Below are 16,415 nucleotides of genomic sequence, written 5' to 3' on the forward strand. Positions count from 1 at the left end.
CATTGAGAGTTTTTCAAAGTTTATCGCGTTTTTTAATCGCGATGGTTACCAATCCAAATTCGTCGATCAAAATATCAATGGCATAGAGATAGGTTCAATTCATCTATAGGAATGATTCTGGATGAATTTCATTGCGAGTTTTTCAAAGTTTATCGCGCTTTTTTATTCGCGATGGTTACGAGTCCAAATTCAATGAACAAACATTTCTATCACTTTGAAGTGATTTTCTATTCATCCATTGGGAATGGAAGGGTAAATTTTCATTGCTGAATGTCAACGGCCATATCGAGTAGAACGCACCTGGTCTCGTCAGCTCCCAGAAGTTAAGTTACGTCGAGTCCTGTTAGTACTTGGAAGGGTGACCGCTTGGGAATACGGGATGTCGTTGGCGATGAATAGTTTGTTTTCAATAACAAATTTCTTGAAATTTTTTTTCAATCACGATGGTTACCAGTCCAAATTCGTAGATAAAACATTTCAATGCCTTAGAGATAGGTTCAATTCATCTATAAGAATGATTATGGATCAATTCCATTGAGAGTTTTTCAAAGTTTATCGCGTTTTTTAATCGCGATGGTTACCAGTCCAAATTCGTAGATCAAAAATATCAATGGCATAGAGATAGGTTCAATTCATCTATAGGAATGATTCTGGATAAATTTCATTGCGAGTTTTTCAAAGTTTATCGCGCTTTTTTATTCGCGATGGTTACGAGTCCAAATTCAATGAACAAACATTTCTATCACTTTGAAGTGATTTTCTATTCATCCATTGGGACTGGGAGGGTAAATTTTCATTTTTGAATGTCAACGGCCATATCACGTAGAACGCACCTGGTCTCGTCAGCTCCCAGAAGTTAAGTTACGTCGAGTCCCGTTAGTACTTGGAAGGGTGACCGCTTGGGAATACGGGATGTCGTTGGCGATGAATAGTTTGTTTTCAATAACAAATTTCTTGAATTTTTTTTTCAATCGCGATGGTTACCAGTCCAAATTCGTAGATAAAACATTTCAATGCCTTAGAGATAGGTTCAATTTATCTATAAGAATGATTATGGATCAATTTCATTGAGAGTTTTTCAAAGTTTATCGCGTTTTTTAATCGCGATGGTTACCAGTCCAAATTCGTAGATCAAAAATATCAATGGCATAGAGATAGGTTCAATTCATCTATAGGAATGATTCTGGATAAATTTCATTGCGAGTTTTTCAAAGTTTATCGCGCTTTTTTATTCGCGATGGTTACGAGTCCAAATTCAATGAACAAACATTTCTATCACTTTGAAGTGATTTTCTATTCATCCATTGGGACTGGGAGGGTAAATTTTCATTTTTGAATGTCAACGGCCATATCACGTAGAACGCACCTGGTCTCGTCAGCTCCCAGAAGTTAAGTTACGTCGAGTCCCGTTAGTACTTGGAAGGGTGACCGCTTGGGAATACGGGATGTCGTTGGCGATGAATAGTTTGTTTTCAATAACAAATTTCTTGAATTTTTTTTTCAATCACGATGGTTACCAGTCCAAATTCGTAGATAAAACATTTCAATGCCTTAGAGATAGGTTCAATTCATCTATAAAAATGATTCTGGATCAATTCCATTGAGAGTTTTTCAAAGTTTATCGCGTTTTTTAATCGCGATGGTTACCAATCCAAATTCGTCGATCAAAATATCAATGGCATAGAGATAGGTTCAATTCATCTATAGGAATGATTCTGGATGAATTTCATTGCGAGTTTTTCAAAGTTTATCGCGCTTTTTTATTCGCGATGGTTACGAGTCCAAATTCAATGAACAAACATTTCTATCACTTTGAAGTGATTTTCTATTCATCCATTGGGAATGGAAGGGTAAATTTTCATTGCTGAATGTCAACGGCCATATCGAGTAGAACGCACCTGGTCTCGTCAGCTCCCAGAAGTTAAGTTACGTCGAGTCCTGTTAGTACTTGGAAGGGTGACCGCTTGGGAATACGGGATGTCGTTGGCGATGAATAGTTTGTTTTCAATAACAAATTTCTTGAATTTTTTTTTCAATCACGATGGTTACCAGTCCAAATTCGTAGATAAAACATTTCAATGCCTTAGAGATAGGTTCAATTCATCTATAAAAATGATTCTGGATCAATTCCATTGAGAGTTTTTCAAAGTTTATCGCGTTTTTTAATCGCGATGGTTACCAATCCAAATTCGTCGATCAAAATATCAATGGCATAGAGATAGGTTCAATTCATCTATAGGAATGATTCTGGATGAATTTCATTGCGAGTTTTTCAAAGTTTATCGCGCTTTTTTATTCGCGATGGTTACGAGTCCAAATTCAATGAACAAACATTTCTATCACTTTGAAGTGATTTTCTATTCATCCATTGGGAATGGAAGGGTAAATTTTCATTGCTGAATGTCAACGGCCATATCGAGTAGAACGCACCTGGTCTCGTCAGCTCCCAGAAGTTAAGTTACGTCGAGTCCTGTTAGTACTTGGAAGGGTGACCGCTTGGGAATACGGGATGTCGTTGGCGATGAATAGTTTGTTTTCAATAACAAATTTCTTGAAATTTTTTTTCAATCACGATGGTTACCAGTCCAAATTCGTAGATAAAACATTTCAATGCCTTAGAGATAGGTTCAATTCATCTATAAGAATGATTATGGATCAATTCCATTGAGAGTTTTTCAAAGTTTATCGCGTTTTTTAATCGCGATGGTTACCAGTCCAAATTCGTAGATCAAAAATATCAATGGCATAGAGATAGGTTCAATTCATCTATAGGAATGATTCTGGATAAATTTCATTGCGAGTTTTTCAAAGTTTATCGCGCTTTTTTATTCGCGATGGTTACGAGTCCAAATTCAATGAACAAACATTTCTATCACTTTGAAGTGATTTTCTATTCATCCATTGGGACTGGGAGGGTAAATTTTCATTTTTGAATGTCAACGGCCATATCACGTAGAACGCACCTGGTCTCGTCAGCTCCCAGAAGTTAAGTTACGTCGAGTCCCGTTAGTACTTGGAAGGGTGACCGCTTGGGAATACGGGATGTCGTTGGCGATGAATAGTTTGTTTTCAATAACAAATTTCTTGAATTTTTTTTTCAATCGCGATGGTTACCAGTCCAAATTCGTAGATAAAACATTTCAATGCCTTAGAGATAGGTTCAATTTATCTATAAGAATGATTATGGATCAATTTCATTGAGAGTTTTTCAAAGTTTATCGCGTTTTTTAATCGCGATGGTTACCAGTCCAAATTCGTAGATCAAAAATATCAATGGCATAGAGATAGGTTCAATTCATCTATAGGAATGATTCTGGATAAATTTCATTGCGAGTTTTTCAAAGTTTATCGCGCTTTTTTATTCGCGATGGTTACGAGTCCAAATTCAATGAACAAACATTTCTATCACTTTGAAGTGATTTTCTATTCATCCATTGGGACTGGGAGGGTAAATTTTCATTTTTGAATGTCAACGGCCATATCACGTAGAACGCACCTGGTCTCGTCAGCTCCCAGAAGTTAAGTTACGTCGAGTCCCGTTAGTACTTGGAAGGGTGACCGCTTGGGAATACGGGATGTCGTTGGCGATGAATAGTTTGTTTTCAATAACAAATTTCTTGAATTTTTTTTTCAATCACGATGGTTACCAGTCCAAATTCGTAGATAAAACATTTCAATGCCTTAGAGATAGGTTCAATTCATCTATAAAAATGATTCTGGATCAATTCCATTGAGAGTTTTTCAAAGTTTATCGCGTTTTTTAATCGCGATGGTTACCAATCCAAATTCGTCGATCAAAATATCAATGGCATAGAGATAGGTTCAATTCATCTATAGGAATGATTCTGGATGAATTTCATTGCGAGTTTTTCAAAGTTTATCGCGCTTTTTTATTCGCGATGGTTACGAGTCCAAATTCAATGAACAAACATTTCTATCACTTTGAAGTGATTTTCTATTCATCCATTGGGAATGGAAGGGTAAATTTTCATTGCTGAATGTCAACGGCCATATCGAGTAGAACGCACCTGGTCTCGTCAGCTCCCAGAAGTTAAGTTACGTCGAGTCCTGTTAGTACTTGGAAGGGTGACCGCTTGGGAATACGGGATGTCGTTGGCGATGAATAGTTTGTTTTCAATAACAAATTTCTTGAATTTTTTTTTCAATCACGATGGTTACCAGTCCAAATTCGTAGATAAAACATTTCAATGCCTTAGAGATAGGTTCAATTCATCTATAAAAATGATTCTGGATCAATTCCATTGAGAGTTTTTCAAAGTTTATCGCGTTTTTTAATCGCGATGGTTACCAATCCAAATTCGTCGATCAAAATATCAATGGCATAGAGATAGGTTCAATTCATCTATAGGAATGATTCTGGATGAATTTCATTGCGAGTTTTTCAAAGTTTATCGCGCTTTTTTATTCGCGATGGTTACGAGTCCAAATTCAATGAACAAACATTTCTATCACTTTGAAGTGATTTTCTATTCATCCATTGGGAATGGAAGGGTAAATTTTCATTGCTGAATGTCAACGGCCATATCGAGTAGAACGCACCTGGTCTCGTCAGCTCCCAGAAGTTAAGTTACGTCGAGTCCTGTTAGTACTTGGAAGGGTGACCGCTTGGGAATACGGGATGTCGTTGGCGATGAATAGTTTGTTTTCAATAACAAATTTCTTGAAATTTTTTTTCAATCACGATGGTTACCAGTCCAAATTCGTAGATAAAACATTTCAATGCCTTAGAGATAGGTTCAATTCATCTATAAGAATGATTATGGATCAATTCCATTGAGAGTTTTTCAAAGTTTATCGCGTTTTTTAATCGCGATGGTTACCAGTCCAAATTCGTAGATCAAAAATATCAATGGCATAGAGATAGGTTCAATTCATCTATAGGAATGATTCTGGATAAATTTCATTGCGAGTTTTTCAAAGTTTATCGCGCTTTTTTATTCGCGATGGTTACGAGTCCAAATTCAATGAACAAACATTTCTATCACTTTGAAGTGATTTTCTATTCATCCATTGGGACTGGGAGGGTAAATTTTCATTTTTGAATGTCAACGGCCATATCACGTAGAACGCACCTGGTCTCGTCAGCTCCCAGAAGTTAAGTTACGTCGAGTCCCGTTAGTACTTGGAAGGGTGACCGCTTGGGAATACGGGATGTCGTTGGCGATGAATAGTTTGTTTTCAATAACAAATTTCTTGAATTTTTTTTTCAATCGCGATGGTTACCAGTCCAAATTCGTAGATAAAACATTTCAATGCCTTAGAGATAGGTTCAATTTATCTATAAGAATGATTATGGATCAATTTCATTGAGAGTTTTTCAAAGTTTATCGCGTTTTTTAATCGCGATGGTTACCAGTCCAAATTCGTAGATCAAAAATATCAATGGCATAGAGATAGGTTCAATTCATCTATAGGAATGATTCTGGATAAATTTCATTGCGAGTTTTTCAAAGTTTATCGCGCTTTTTTATTCGCGATGGTTACGAGTCCAAATTCAATGAACAAACATTTCTATCACTTTGAAGTGATTTTCTATTCATCCATTGGGACTGGGAGGGTAAATTTTCATTTTTGAATGTCAACGGCCATATCACGTAGAACGCACCTGGTCTCGTCAGCTCCCAGAAGTTAAGTTACGTCGAGTCCCGTTAGTACTTGGAAGGGTGACCGCTTGGGAATACGGGATGTCGTTGGCGATGAATAGTTTGTTTTCAATAACAAATTTCTTGAATTTTTTTTTCAATCACGATGGTTACCAGTCCAAATTCGTAGATAAAACATTTCAATGCCTTAGAGATAGGTTCAATTCATCTATAAAAATGATTCTGGATCAATTCCATTGAGAGTTTTTCAAAGTTTATCGCGTTTTTTAATCGCGATGGTTACCAATCCAAATTCGTCGATCAAAATATCAATGGCATAGAGATAGGTTCAATTCATCTATAGGAATGATTCTGGATGAATTTCATTGCGAGTTTTTCAAAGTTTATCGCGCTTTTTTATTCGCGATGGTTACGAGTCCAAATTCAATGAACAAACATTTCTATCACTTTGAAGTGATTTTCTATTCATCCATTGGGAATGGAAGGGTAAATTTTCATTGCTGAATGTCAACGGCCATATCGAGTAGAACGCACCTGGTCTCGTCAGCTCCCAGAAGTTAAGTTACGTCGAGTCCTGTTAGTACTTGGAAGGGTGACCGCTTGGGAATACGGGATGTCGTTGGCGATGAATAGTTTGTTTTCAATAACAAATTTCTTGAATTTTTTTTTCAATCACGATGGTTACCAGTCCAAATTCGTAGATAAAACATTTCAATGCCTTAGAGATAGGTTCAATTCATCTATAAAAATGATTCTGGATCAATTCCATTGAGAGTTTTTCAAAGTTTATCGCGTTTTTTAATCGCGATGGTTACCAATCCAAATTCGTCGATCAAAATATCAATGGCATAGAGATAGGTTCAATTCATCTATAGGAATGATTCTGGATGAATTTCATTGCGAGTTTTTCAAAGTTTATCGCGCTTTTTTATTCGCGATGGTTACGAGTCCAAATTCAATGAACAAACATTTCTATCACTTTGAAGTGATTTTCTATTCATCCATTGGGAATGGAAGGGTAAATTTTCATTGCTGAATGTCAACGGCCATATCGAGTAGAACGCACCTGGTCTCGTCAGCTCCCAGAAGTTAAGTTACGTCGAGTCCTGTTAGTACTTGGAAGGGTGACCGCTTGGGAATACGGGATGTCGTTGGCGATGAATAGTTTGTTTTCAATAACAAATTTCTTGAAATTTTTTTTCAATCACGATGGTTACCAGTCCAAATTCGTAGATAAAACATTTCAATGCCTTAGAGATAGGTTCAATTCATCTATAAAAATGATTCTGGATCAATTCCATTGAGAGTTTTTCAAAGTTTATCGCGTTTTTTAATCGCGATGGTTACCAATCCAAATTCGTCGATCAAAATATCAATGGCATAGAGATAGGTTCAATTCATCTATAGGAATGATTCTGGATGAATTTCATTGCGAGTTTTTCAAAGTTTATCGCGCTTTTTTATTCGCGATGGTTACGAGTCCAAATTCAATGAACAAACATTTCTATCACTTTGAAGTGATTTTCTATTCATCCATTGGGAATGGAAGGGTAAATTTTCATTGCTGAATGTCAACGGCCATATCGAGTAGAACGCACCTGGTCTCGTCAGCTCCCAGAAGTTAAGTTACGTCGAGTCCTGTTAGTACTTGGAAGGGTGACCGCTTGGGAATACGGGATGTCGTTGGCGATGAATAGTTTGTTTTCAATAACAAATTTCTTGAATTTTTTTTTCAATCACGATGGTTACCAGTCCAAATTCGTAGATAAAACATTTCAATGCCTTAGAGATAGGTTCAATTCATCTATAAAAATGATTCTGGATCAATTCCATTGAGAGTTTTTCAAAGTTTATCGCGTTTTTTAATCGCGATGGTTACCAATCCAAATTCGTCGATCAAAATATCAATGGCATAGAGATAGGTTCAATTCATCTATAGGAATGATTCTGGATGAATTTCATTGCGAGTTTTTCAAAGTTTATCGCGCTTTTTTATTCGCGATGGTTACGAGTCCAAATTCAATGAACAAACATTTCTATCACTTTGAAGTGATTTTCTATTCATCCATTGGGAATGGAAGGGTAAATTTTCATTGCTGAATGTCAACGGCCATATCGAGTAGAACGCACCTGGTCTCGTCAGCTCCCAGAAGTTAAGTTACGTCGAGTCCTGTTAGTACTTGGAAGGGTGACCGCTTGGGAATACGGGATGTCGTTGGCGATGAATAGTTTGTTTTCAATAACAAATTTCTTGAAATTTTTTTTCAATCACGATGGTTACCAGTCCAAATTCGTAGATAAAACATTTCAATGCCTTAGAGATAGGTTCAATTCATCTATAAGAATGATTCTGGATCAATTCCATTGAGAGTTTTTCAAAGTTTATCGCGTTTTTTAATCGTGATGGTTACAAATCCAAATTCGTCGATCAAAATATCAATGGCATAGAGATAGGTTCAATTCATCTATAGGAATGATTCTGGATGAATTTCATTGCGAGTTGTTCAAAGTTTATCGCGCTTTTTTATTCGCGATGGTTACGACTCCAAATTCAATGAACAAACATTTCTATCACTTTGAAGTGATTTTCTATTCATCCATTGGGAATGGAAGGGTAAATTTTCATTGCTGAATGTCAACGGCCATATCGAGTAGAACGCACCTGGTCTCGTCAGCTCCCAGAAGTTAAGTTACGTCGAGTCCTGTTAGTACTTGGAAGGGTGACCGCTTGGGAATACGGGATGTCGTTGGCGATGAATAGTTTGTTTTCAATAACAAATTTCTTGAAATTTTTTTTCAATCACGATGGTTACCAGTCCAAATTCGTAGATAAAACATTTCAATGCCTTAGAGATAGGTTCAATTCATCTATAAGAATGATTATGGATCAATTTCATTGAGAGTTTTTCAAAGTTTATCGCGTTTTTTAATCGCGATGGTTACCAGTCCAAATTCGTAGATCAAAAATATCAATGGCATAGAGATAGGTTCAATTCATCTATAGGAATGATTCTGGATAAATTTCATTGCGAGTTTTTCAAAGTTGATCGCGCTTTTTTATTCGCGATGGTTACGAGTCCAAATTCAATGAACAAACATTTCTATCACTTTGAAGTGATTTTCTATTCATCCATTGGGAATGGAAGGGTAAATTTTCATTGCTGAATGTCAACGGCCATATCGAGTAGAACGCACCTGGTCTCGTCAGCTCCCAGAAGTTAAGTTACGTCGAGTCCTGTTAGTACTTGGAAGGGTGACCGCTTGGGAATACGGGATGTCGTTGGCGATGAATAGTTTGTTTTCAATAACAAATTTCTTGAAATTTTTTTTCAATCACGATGGTTACCAGTCCAAATTCGTAGATAAAACATTTCAATGCCTTAGAGATAGGTTCAATTCATCTATAAGAATGATTCTGGATCAATTTCATTGAGAGTTTTTCAAAGTTTATCGCGTTTTTTAATCGCGATGGTTACCAGTCCAAATTCGTAGATCAAAAATATCAATGGCATAGAGATAGGTTCAATTCATCTATAGGAATGATTCTGGATAAATTTCATTGCGAGTTTTTCAAAGTTGATCGCGCTTTTTTATTCGCGATGGTTACGAGTCCAAATTCAATGAACAAACATTTCTATCACTTTGAAGTGATTTTCTATTCATCCATTGGGACTGGGAGGGTAAATTTTCATTTTTGAATGTCAACGGCCATATCACGTAGAACGCACCTGGTCTCGTCAGCTCCCAGAAGTTAAGTTACGTCGAGTCCCGTTAGTACTTGGAAGGGTGACCGCTTGGGAATACGGGATGTCGTTGGCGATGAATAGTTTGTTTTCAATAACAAATTTCTTGAATTTTTTTTTCAATCGCGATGGTTACCAGTCCAAATTCGTAGATAAAACATTTCAATGCCTTAGAGATAGGTTCAATTCATCTATAAGAATGATTCTGGATCAATTCCATTGAGAGTTTTTCAAAGTTTATCGCGTTTTTTAATCGTAATGGTTACCAATCCAAATTCGTCGATCAAAATATCAATGGCATAGAGATAGGTTCAATTCATCTATAGGAATGATTCTGGATGAATTTCATTGCGAGTTTTTCAAAGTTTATCGCGCTTTTTTATTCGCGATGGTTACGAGTCCAAATTCAATGAACAAACATTTCTATCACTTTGAAGTGATTTTCTATTCATCCATTGGGAATGGAAGGGTAAATTTTCATTGCTGAATGTCAACGGCCATATCGAGTAGAACGCACCTGGTCTCGTCAGCTCCCAGAAGTTAAGTTACGTCGAGTCCTGTTAGTACTTGGAAGGGTGACCGCTTGGGAATACGGGATGTCGTTGGCGATGAATAGTTTGTTTTCAATAACAAATTTCTTGAATTTTTTTTTCAATCGCGATGGTTACCAGTCCAAATTCGTAGATAAAACATTTCAATGCCTTAGAGATAGGTTCAATTCATCTATAAGAATGATTCTGGATCAATTCCATTGAGAGTTTTTCAAAGTTTATCGCGTTTTTTAATCGTGATGGTTACCAATCCAAATTCGTCGATCAAAATATCAATGGCATAGAGATAGGTTCAATTCATCTATAGGAATGATTCTGGATGAATTTCATTGCGAGTTTTTCAAAGTTTATCGCGCTTTTTTATTCGCGATGGTTACGAGTCCAAATTCAATGAACAAACATTTCTATCACTTTGAAGTGATTTTCTATTCATCCATTGGGAATGGAAGGGTAAATTTTCATTGCTGAATGTCAATGGCCATATCGAGTAGAACGCACCTGGTCTCGTCAGCTCCCAGAAGTTAAGTTACGTCGAGTCCTGTTAGTACTTGGAAGGGTGACCGCTTGGGAATACGGGATGTCGTTGGCGATGAATAGTTTGTTTTCAATAACAAATTTCTTGAAATTTTTTTTCAATCACGATGGTTACCAGTCCAAATTCGTAGATAAAACATTTCAATGCCTTAGAGATAGGTTCAATTCATCTATAAGAATGATTCTGGATCAATTCCATTGAGAGTTTTTCAAAGTTTATCGCGTTTTTTAATCGTGATGGTTACCAATCCCAATTCGTCGATCAAAATATCAATGGCATAGAGATAGGTTCAATTCATCTATAGGAATGATTCTGGATGAATTTCATTGCGAGTTTTTCAAAGTTTATCGCGCTTTTTTATTCGCGATGGTTACGAGTCCAAATTCAATGAACAAACATTTCTATCACTTTGAAGTGATTTTCTATTCATCCATTGGGAATGGAAGGGTAAATTTTCATTGCTGAATGTCAAAGGCCATATCGAGTAGAACGCACCTGGTCTCGTCAGCTCCCAGAAGTTAAGTTACGTCGAGTCCTGTTAGTACTTGGAAGGGTGACCGCTTGGGAATACGGGATGTCGTTGGCGATGAATAGTTTGTTTTCAATAACAAATTTCTTGAAATTTTTTTTCAATCACGATGGTTACCAGTCCAAATTCGTAGATAAAACATTTCAATGCCTTAGAGATAGGTTCAATTCATCTATAAGAATGATTATGGATCAATTCCATTGAGAGTTTTTCAAAGTTTATCGCGTTTTTTAATCGCGATGGTTACCAGTCCAAATTCGTAGATCAAAAATATCAATGGCATAGAGATAGGTTCAATTCATCTATAGGAATGATTCTGGATAAATTTCATTGCGAGTTTTTCAAAGTTGATCGCGCTTTTTTATTCGCGATGGTTACGAGTCCAAATTCAATGAACAAACATTTCTATCACTTTGAAGTGATTTTCTATTCATCCATTGGGACTGGGAGGGTAAATTTTCATTTTTGAATGTCAACGGCCATATCACGTAGAACGCACCTGGTCTCGTCAGCTCCCAGAAGTTAAGTTACGTCGAGTCCCGTTAGTACTTGGAAGGGTGACCGCTTGGGAATACGGGATGTCGTTGGCGATGAATAGTTTGTTTTCAATAACAAATTTCTTGAATTTTTTTTTCAATCGCGATGGTTACCAGTCCAAATTCGTAGATAAAACATTTCAATGCCTTAGAGATAGGTTCAATTCATCTATAAGAATGATTCTGGATCAATTCCATTGAGAGTTTTTCAAAGTTTATCGCGTTTTTTAATCGTGATGGTTACCAATCCAAATTCGTCGATCAAAATATCAATGGCATAGAGATAGGTTCAATTCATCTATAGGAATGATTCTGGATGAATTTCATTGCGAGTTTTTCAAAGTTTATCGCGCTTTTTTATTCGCGATGGTTACGAGTCCAAATTCAATGAACAAACATTTCTATCACTTTGAAGTGATTTTCTATTCATCCATTGGGAATGGAAGGGTAAATTTTCATTGCTGAATGTCAACGGCCATATCGAGTAGAACGCACCTGGTCTCGTCAGCTCCCAGAAGTTAAGTTACGTCGAGTCCTGTTAGTACTTGGAAGGGTGACCGCTTGGGAATACGGGATGTCGTTGGCGATGAATAGTTTGTTTTCAATAACAAATTTCTTGAAATTTTTTTTCAATCACGATGGTTACCAGTCCAAATTCGTAGATAAAACATTTCAATGCCTTAGAGATAGGTTCAATTCATCTATAAGAATGATTCTGGATCAATTCCATTGAAAGTTTTTCAAAGTTTATCGCGTTTTTTAATCGTGATGGTTACCAATCCAAATTCGTCGATCAAAATATCAATGGCATAGAGATAGGTTCAATTCATCTATAGGAATGATTCTGGATGAATTTCATTGCGAGTTTTTCAAAGTTTATCGCGCTTTTTTATTCGCGATGGTTACGAGTCCAAATTCAATGAACAAACATTTCTATCACTTTGAAGTGATTTTCTATTCATCCATTGGGAATGGAAGGGTAAATTTTCATTGCTGAATGTCAACGGCCATATCGAGTAGAACGCACCTGGTCTCGTCAGCTCCCAGAAGTTAAGTTACGTCGAGTCCCGTTAGTAATTGGAAGGGTGACCGCTTGGGAATACGGGATGTCGTTGGCGATGAATAGTTTGTTTTCAATAACAAATTTCTTGAAATTTTTTTTCAATCACGATGGTTACCAGTCCAAATTCGTAGATAAAACATTTCAATGCCTTAGAGATAGGTTCAATTCATCTATAAGAATGATTATGGATCAATTCCATTGAGAGTTTTTCAAAGTTTATCGCGTTTTTTAATCGCGATGGTTACCAGTCCAAATTCGTAGATCAAAAATATCAATGGCATAGAGATAGGTTCAATTCATCTATAGGAATGATTCTGGATAAATTTCATTGCGAGTTTTTCAAAGTTTATCGCGCTTTTTTATTCGCGATGGTTACGAGTCCAAATTCAATGAATAAACATTTCTATCACTTTGAAGTGATTTTCTATTCATCCATTGGGACTGGGAGGGTAAATTTTCATTTTTGAATGTCAACGGTCATATCACGTAGAACGCACCTGGTCTCGTCAGCTCCCAGAAGTTAAGTTACGTCGAGTCCCGTTAGTACTTGGAAGGGTGACCGCTTGGGAATACGGGATGTTGTTGGCGATGAATAGTTTGTTTTCAATAACAAATTTCTTGAATTTTTTTTTCAATCGCGATGGTTACCAGTCCAAATTCGTAGATAAAACATTTCAATGCCTTAGAGATAGGTTCAATTCATCTATAAAAATGATTCTGGATCAATTCCATTGAGAGTTTTTCAAAGTTTATCGCGTTTTTTAATCGCGATGGTTACCAATCCAAATTCGTCGATCAAAATATCAATGGCATAGAGATAGGTTCAATTCATCTATAGGAATGATTCTGGATGAATTTCATTGCGAGTTTTTCAAAGTTTATCGCGCTTTTTTATTCGCGATGGTTACGAGTCCAAATTCAATGAATAAACATTTCTATCACTTTGAAGTGATTTTCTATTCATCCATTGGGACTGGGAGGGTAAATTTTCATTTTTGAATGTCAACGGCCATATCACGTAGAACGCACCTGGTCTCGTCAGCTCCCAGAAGTTAAGTTACGTCGAGTCCCGTTAGTACTTGGAAGGGTGACCGCTTGGGAATACGGGATGTTGTTGGCGATGAATAGTTTGTTTTCAATAACAAATTTCTTGAATTTTTTTTTCAATCGCGATGGTTACCAGTCCAAATTCGTAGATAAAACATTTCAATGCCTTAGAGATAGGTTCAATTCATCTATAAAAATGATTCTGGATCAATTCCATTGAGAGTTTTTCAAAGTTTATCGCGTTTTTTAATCGCGATGGTTACCAATCCAAATTCGTCGATCAAAATATCAATGGCATAGAGATAGGTTCAATTCATCTATAGGAATGATTCTGGATGAATTTCATTGCGAGTTTTTCAAAGTTTATCGCGCTTTTTTATTCGCGATGGTTACGAGTCCAAATTCAATGAACAAACATTTCTATCACTTTGAAGTGATTTTCTATTCATCCATTGGGACTGGGAGGGTAAATTTTCATTTTTGAATGTCAACGGCCATATCACGTAGAACGCACCTGGTCTTGTCAGCTCCCAGAAGTTAAGTTACGTCGAGTCCCGTTAGTACTTGGAAGGGTGACCGCTTGGGAATACGGGATGTCGTTGGCGATGAATAGTTTGTTTTCAATAACAAATTTCTTGAATTTTTTTTCAATCACGATGGTTACCAGTCCAAATTCGTAGATAAAACATTTCAATGCCTTAGAGATAGGTTCAATTCATCTATAAAAATGATTCTGGATCAATTCCATTGAGAGTTTTTCAAAGTTTATCGCGTTTTTTAATCGCGATGGTTACCAATCCAAATTCGTCGATCAAAATATCAATGGCATAGAGATAGGTTCAATTCATCTATAGGAATGATTCTGGATGAATTTCATTGCGAGTTTTTCAAAGTTTATCGCGCTTTTTTATTCGCGATGGTTACGAGTCCAAATTCAATGAACAAACATTTCTATCACTTTGAAGTGATTTTCTATTCATCCATTGGGACTGGGAGGGTAAATTTTCATTTTTGAATGTCAACGGCTATATCACGTAGAACGCACCTGGTCTCGTCAGCTCCCAGAAGTTAAGTTACGTCGAGTCACGTTAGTACTTGGAAGGGTGACCGCTTGGGAATACGGGATGTCGTTGGCGATGAATAGTTTGTTTTCAATAACAAATTTCTTGAAATTTTTTTTCAATCACGATGGTTACCAGTCCAAATTCGTAGATAAAACATTTCAATGCCTTAGAGATAGGTTCAATTCATCTATAAGAATGATTCTGGATCAATTCCATTGAGAGTTTTTCAAAGTTTATTGCGTTTTTTAATCGCGATGGTTACCAGTCCAAATTCGTAGATCAAAAATATCAATGGCATAGAGATAGGTTCAATTCATCTATAGGAATGGTTCTGGATAAATTTCATTGCGAGTTTTTCAAAGTTTATCGCGCTTTTTTATTCGCGATGGTTACGAGTCCAAATTCAATGAACAAACATTTCTATCACTTTGAAGTGATTTTCTATTCATCCATTGGGACTGGGAGGGTAAATTTTCATTTTTGAATGTCAACGGCCATATCACGTAGAACGCACCTGGTCTCGTCAGCTCCCAGAAGTTAAGTTACGTCGAGTCCCGTTAGTACTTGGAAGGGTGACCGCTTGGGAATACGGGATGTCGTTGGCGATGAATAGTTTGTTTTCAATAACAAATTTCTTGAATTTTTTTTTCAATCGCGATGGTTACCAGTCCAAATTCGTAGATAAAACATTTCAATGCCTTAGAGATAGGTTCAATTTATCTATAAGAATGATTATGGATCAATTTCATTGAGAGTTTTTCAAAGTTTATCGCGTTTTTTAATCGCGATGATTACCAGTCCAAATTCGTAGATCAAAAATATCAATGGCATAGAGATAGGTTCAATTCATCTATAGGAATGATTCTGGATAAATTTCATTGCGAGTTTTTCAAAGTTTATCGCGCTTTTTTATTCGCGATGGTTACGAGTCCAAATTCAATGAACAAACATTTCTATCACTTTGAAGTGATTTTCTATTCATCCATTGGGACTGGGAGGGTAAATTTTCATTTTTGAATGTCAACGGCCATATCACGTAGAACGCACCTGGTCTCGTCAGCTCCCAGAAGTTAAGTTACGTCGAGTCCCGTTAGTACTTGGAAGGGTGACCGCTTGGGAATACGGGATGTCGTTGGCGATGAATAGTTTGTTTTCAATAACAAATTTCTTGAATTTTTTTTTCAATCGCGATGGTTACCAGTCCAAATTCGTAGATAAAACATTTCAATGCCTTAGAGATAGGTTCAATTTATCTATAAGAATGATTATGGATCAATTTCATTGAGAGTTTTTCAAAGTTTATCGCGTTTTTTAATCGCGATGGTTACCAGTCCAAATTCGTAGATCAAAAATATCAATGGCATAGAGATAGGTTCAATTCATCTATAGGAATGATTCTGGATAAATTTCATTGCGAGTTTTTCAAAGTTTATCGCGCTTTTTTATTCGCGATGGTTACGAGTCCAAATTCAATGAACAAACATTTCTATCACTTTGAAGTGATTTTCTATTCATCCATTGGGACTGGGAGGGTAAATTTTCATTTTTGAATGTCAACGGCCATATCACGTAGAACGCACCTGGTCTCGTCAGCTCCCAGAAGTTAAGTTACGTCGAGTCCCGTTAGTACTTGGAAGGGTGACCGCTTGGGAATACGGGATGTCGTTGGCGATGAATAGTTTGTTTTCAATAACAAATTTCTTGAATTTTTTTTTCAATCGCG

The 16,415-nt window shown here is 36.6% G+C and overlaps 31 pseudogenes; all 31 read left to right on the plus strand.

Annotated features, from left to right (window-relative positions):
- Nucleotides 1-272: 272 nt before the first annotated feature.
- Nucleotides 273-391, plus strand: LOC124329658 (annotated as a pseudogene).
- A 414-nt stretch (nucleotides 392-805) lies between these two features.
- LOC124332029 lies at nucleotides 806-924 on the plus strand (annotated as a pseudogene).
- Nucleotides 925-1,338: 414 nt separating this feature from the next.
- Nucleotides 1,339-1,457, plus strand: LOC124332031 (annotated as a pseudogene).
- Nucleotides 1,458-1,870: 413 nt separating this feature from the next.
- LOC124329659 lies at nucleotides 1,871-1,989 on the plus strand (annotated as a pseudogene).
- A 413-nt stretch (nucleotides 1,990-2,402) lies between these two features.
- Nucleotides 2,403-2,521, plus strand: LOC124329660 (annotated as a pseudogene).
- A 414-nt stretch (nucleotides 2,522-2,935) lies between these two features.
- On the plus strand, nucleotides 2,936-3,054 carry LOC124332032 (annotated as a pseudogene).
- Nucleotides 3,055-3,468: 414 nt separating this feature from the next.
- Nucleotides 3,469-3,587, plus strand: LOC124332033 (annotated as a pseudogene).
- A 413-nt stretch (nucleotides 3,588-4,000) lies between these two features.
- LOC124329662 lies at nucleotides 4,001-4,119 on the plus strand (annotated as a pseudogene).
- A 413-nt stretch (nucleotides 4,120-4,532) lies between these two features.
- Nucleotides 4,533-4,651, plus strand: LOC124329663 (annotated as a pseudogene).
- A 414-nt stretch (nucleotides 4,652-5,065) lies between these two features.
- Nucleotides 5,066-5,184, plus strand: LOC124332034 (annotated as a pseudogene).
- Nucleotides 5,185-5,598: 414 nt separating this feature from the next.
- On the plus strand, nucleotides 5,599-5,717 carry LOC124332035 (annotated as a pseudogene).
- A 413-nt stretch (nucleotides 5,718-6,130) lies between these two features.
- LOC124329664 lies at nucleotides 6,131-6,249 on the plus strand (annotated as a pseudogene).
- A 413-nt stretch (nucleotides 6,250-6,662) lies between these two features.
- On the plus strand, nucleotides 6,663-6,781 carry LOC124329665 (annotated as a pseudogene).
- Nucleotides 6,782-7,194: 413 nt separating this feature from the next.
- Nucleotides 7,195-7,313, plus strand: LOC124329667 (annotated as a pseudogene).
- A 413-nt stretch (nucleotides 7,314-7,726) lies between these two features.
- LOC124329668 lies at nucleotides 7,727-7,845 on the plus strand (annotated as a pseudogene).
- Nucleotides 7,846-8,258: 413 nt separating this feature from the next.
- LOC124329669 lies at nucleotides 8,259-8,377 on the plus strand (annotated as a pseudogene).
- A 414-nt stretch (nucleotides 8,378-8,791) lies between these two features.
- On the plus strand, nucleotides 8,792-8,910 carry LOC124329670 (annotated as a pseudogene).
- A 414-nt stretch (nucleotides 8,911-9,324) lies between these two features.
- Nucleotides 9,325-9,443, plus strand: LOC124332036 (annotated as a pseudogene).
- Nucleotides 9,444-9,856: 413 nt separating this feature from the next.
- LOC124329671 lies at nucleotides 9,857-9,975 on the plus strand (annotated as a pseudogene).
- Nucleotides 9,976-10,388: 413 nt separating this feature from the next.
- LOC124329918 lies at nucleotides 10,389-10,507 on the plus strand (annotated as a pseudogene).
- A 413-nt stretch (nucleotides 10,508-10,920) lies between these two features.
- LOC124330300 lies at nucleotides 10,921-11,039 on the plus strand (annotated as a pseudogene).
- A 414-nt stretch (nucleotides 11,040-11,453) lies between these two features.
- On the plus strand, nucleotides 11,454-11,572 carry LOC124332037 (annotated as a pseudogene).
- A 413-nt stretch (nucleotides 11,573-11,985) lies between these two features.
- On the plus strand, nucleotides 11,986-12,104 carry LOC124329672 (annotated as a pseudogene).
- A 413-nt stretch (nucleotides 12,105-12,517) lies between these two features.
- On the plus strand, nucleotides 12,518-12,636 carry LOC124330087 (annotated as a pseudogene).
- A 414-nt stretch (nucleotides 12,637-13,050) lies between these two features.
- On the plus strand, nucleotides 13,051-13,169 carry LOC124333661 (annotated as a pseudogene).
- A 413-nt stretch (nucleotides 13,170-13,582) lies between these two features.
- Nucleotides 13,583-13,701, plus strand: LOC124333530 (annotated as a pseudogene).
- Nucleotides 13,702-14,114: 413 nt separating this feature from the next.
- LOC124335033 lies at nucleotides 14,115-14,233 on the plus strand (annotated as a pseudogene).
- A 412-nt stretch (nucleotides 14,234-14,645) lies between these two features.
- On the plus strand, nucleotides 14,646-14,764 carry LOC124333508 (annotated as a pseudogene).
- Nucleotides 14,765-15,178: 414 nt separating this feature from the next.
- Nucleotides 15,179-15,297, plus strand: LOC124332038 (annotated as a pseudogene).
- Nucleotides 15,298-15,711: 414 nt separating this feature from the next.
- LOC124332039 lies at nucleotides 15,712-15,830 on the plus strand (annotated as a pseudogene).
- A 414-nt stretch (nucleotides 15,831-16,244) lies between these two features.
- Nucleotides 16,245-16,363, plus strand: LOC124332040 (annotated as a pseudogene).
- The last annotated feature ends 52 nt before the right edge of the window (nucleotides 16,364-16,415 follow it).

This window comes from Daphnia pulicaria, chromosome 3, assembly GCF_021234035.1.
Source record: "Daphnia pulicaria isolate SC F1-1A chromosome 3, SC_F0-13Bv2, whole genome shotgun sequence".
In the NCBI taxonomy this organism is placed as follows: domain Eukaryota; kingdom Metazoa; phylum Arthropoda; class Branchiopoda; order Diplostraca; family Daphniidae; genus Daphnia; species Daphnia pulicaria.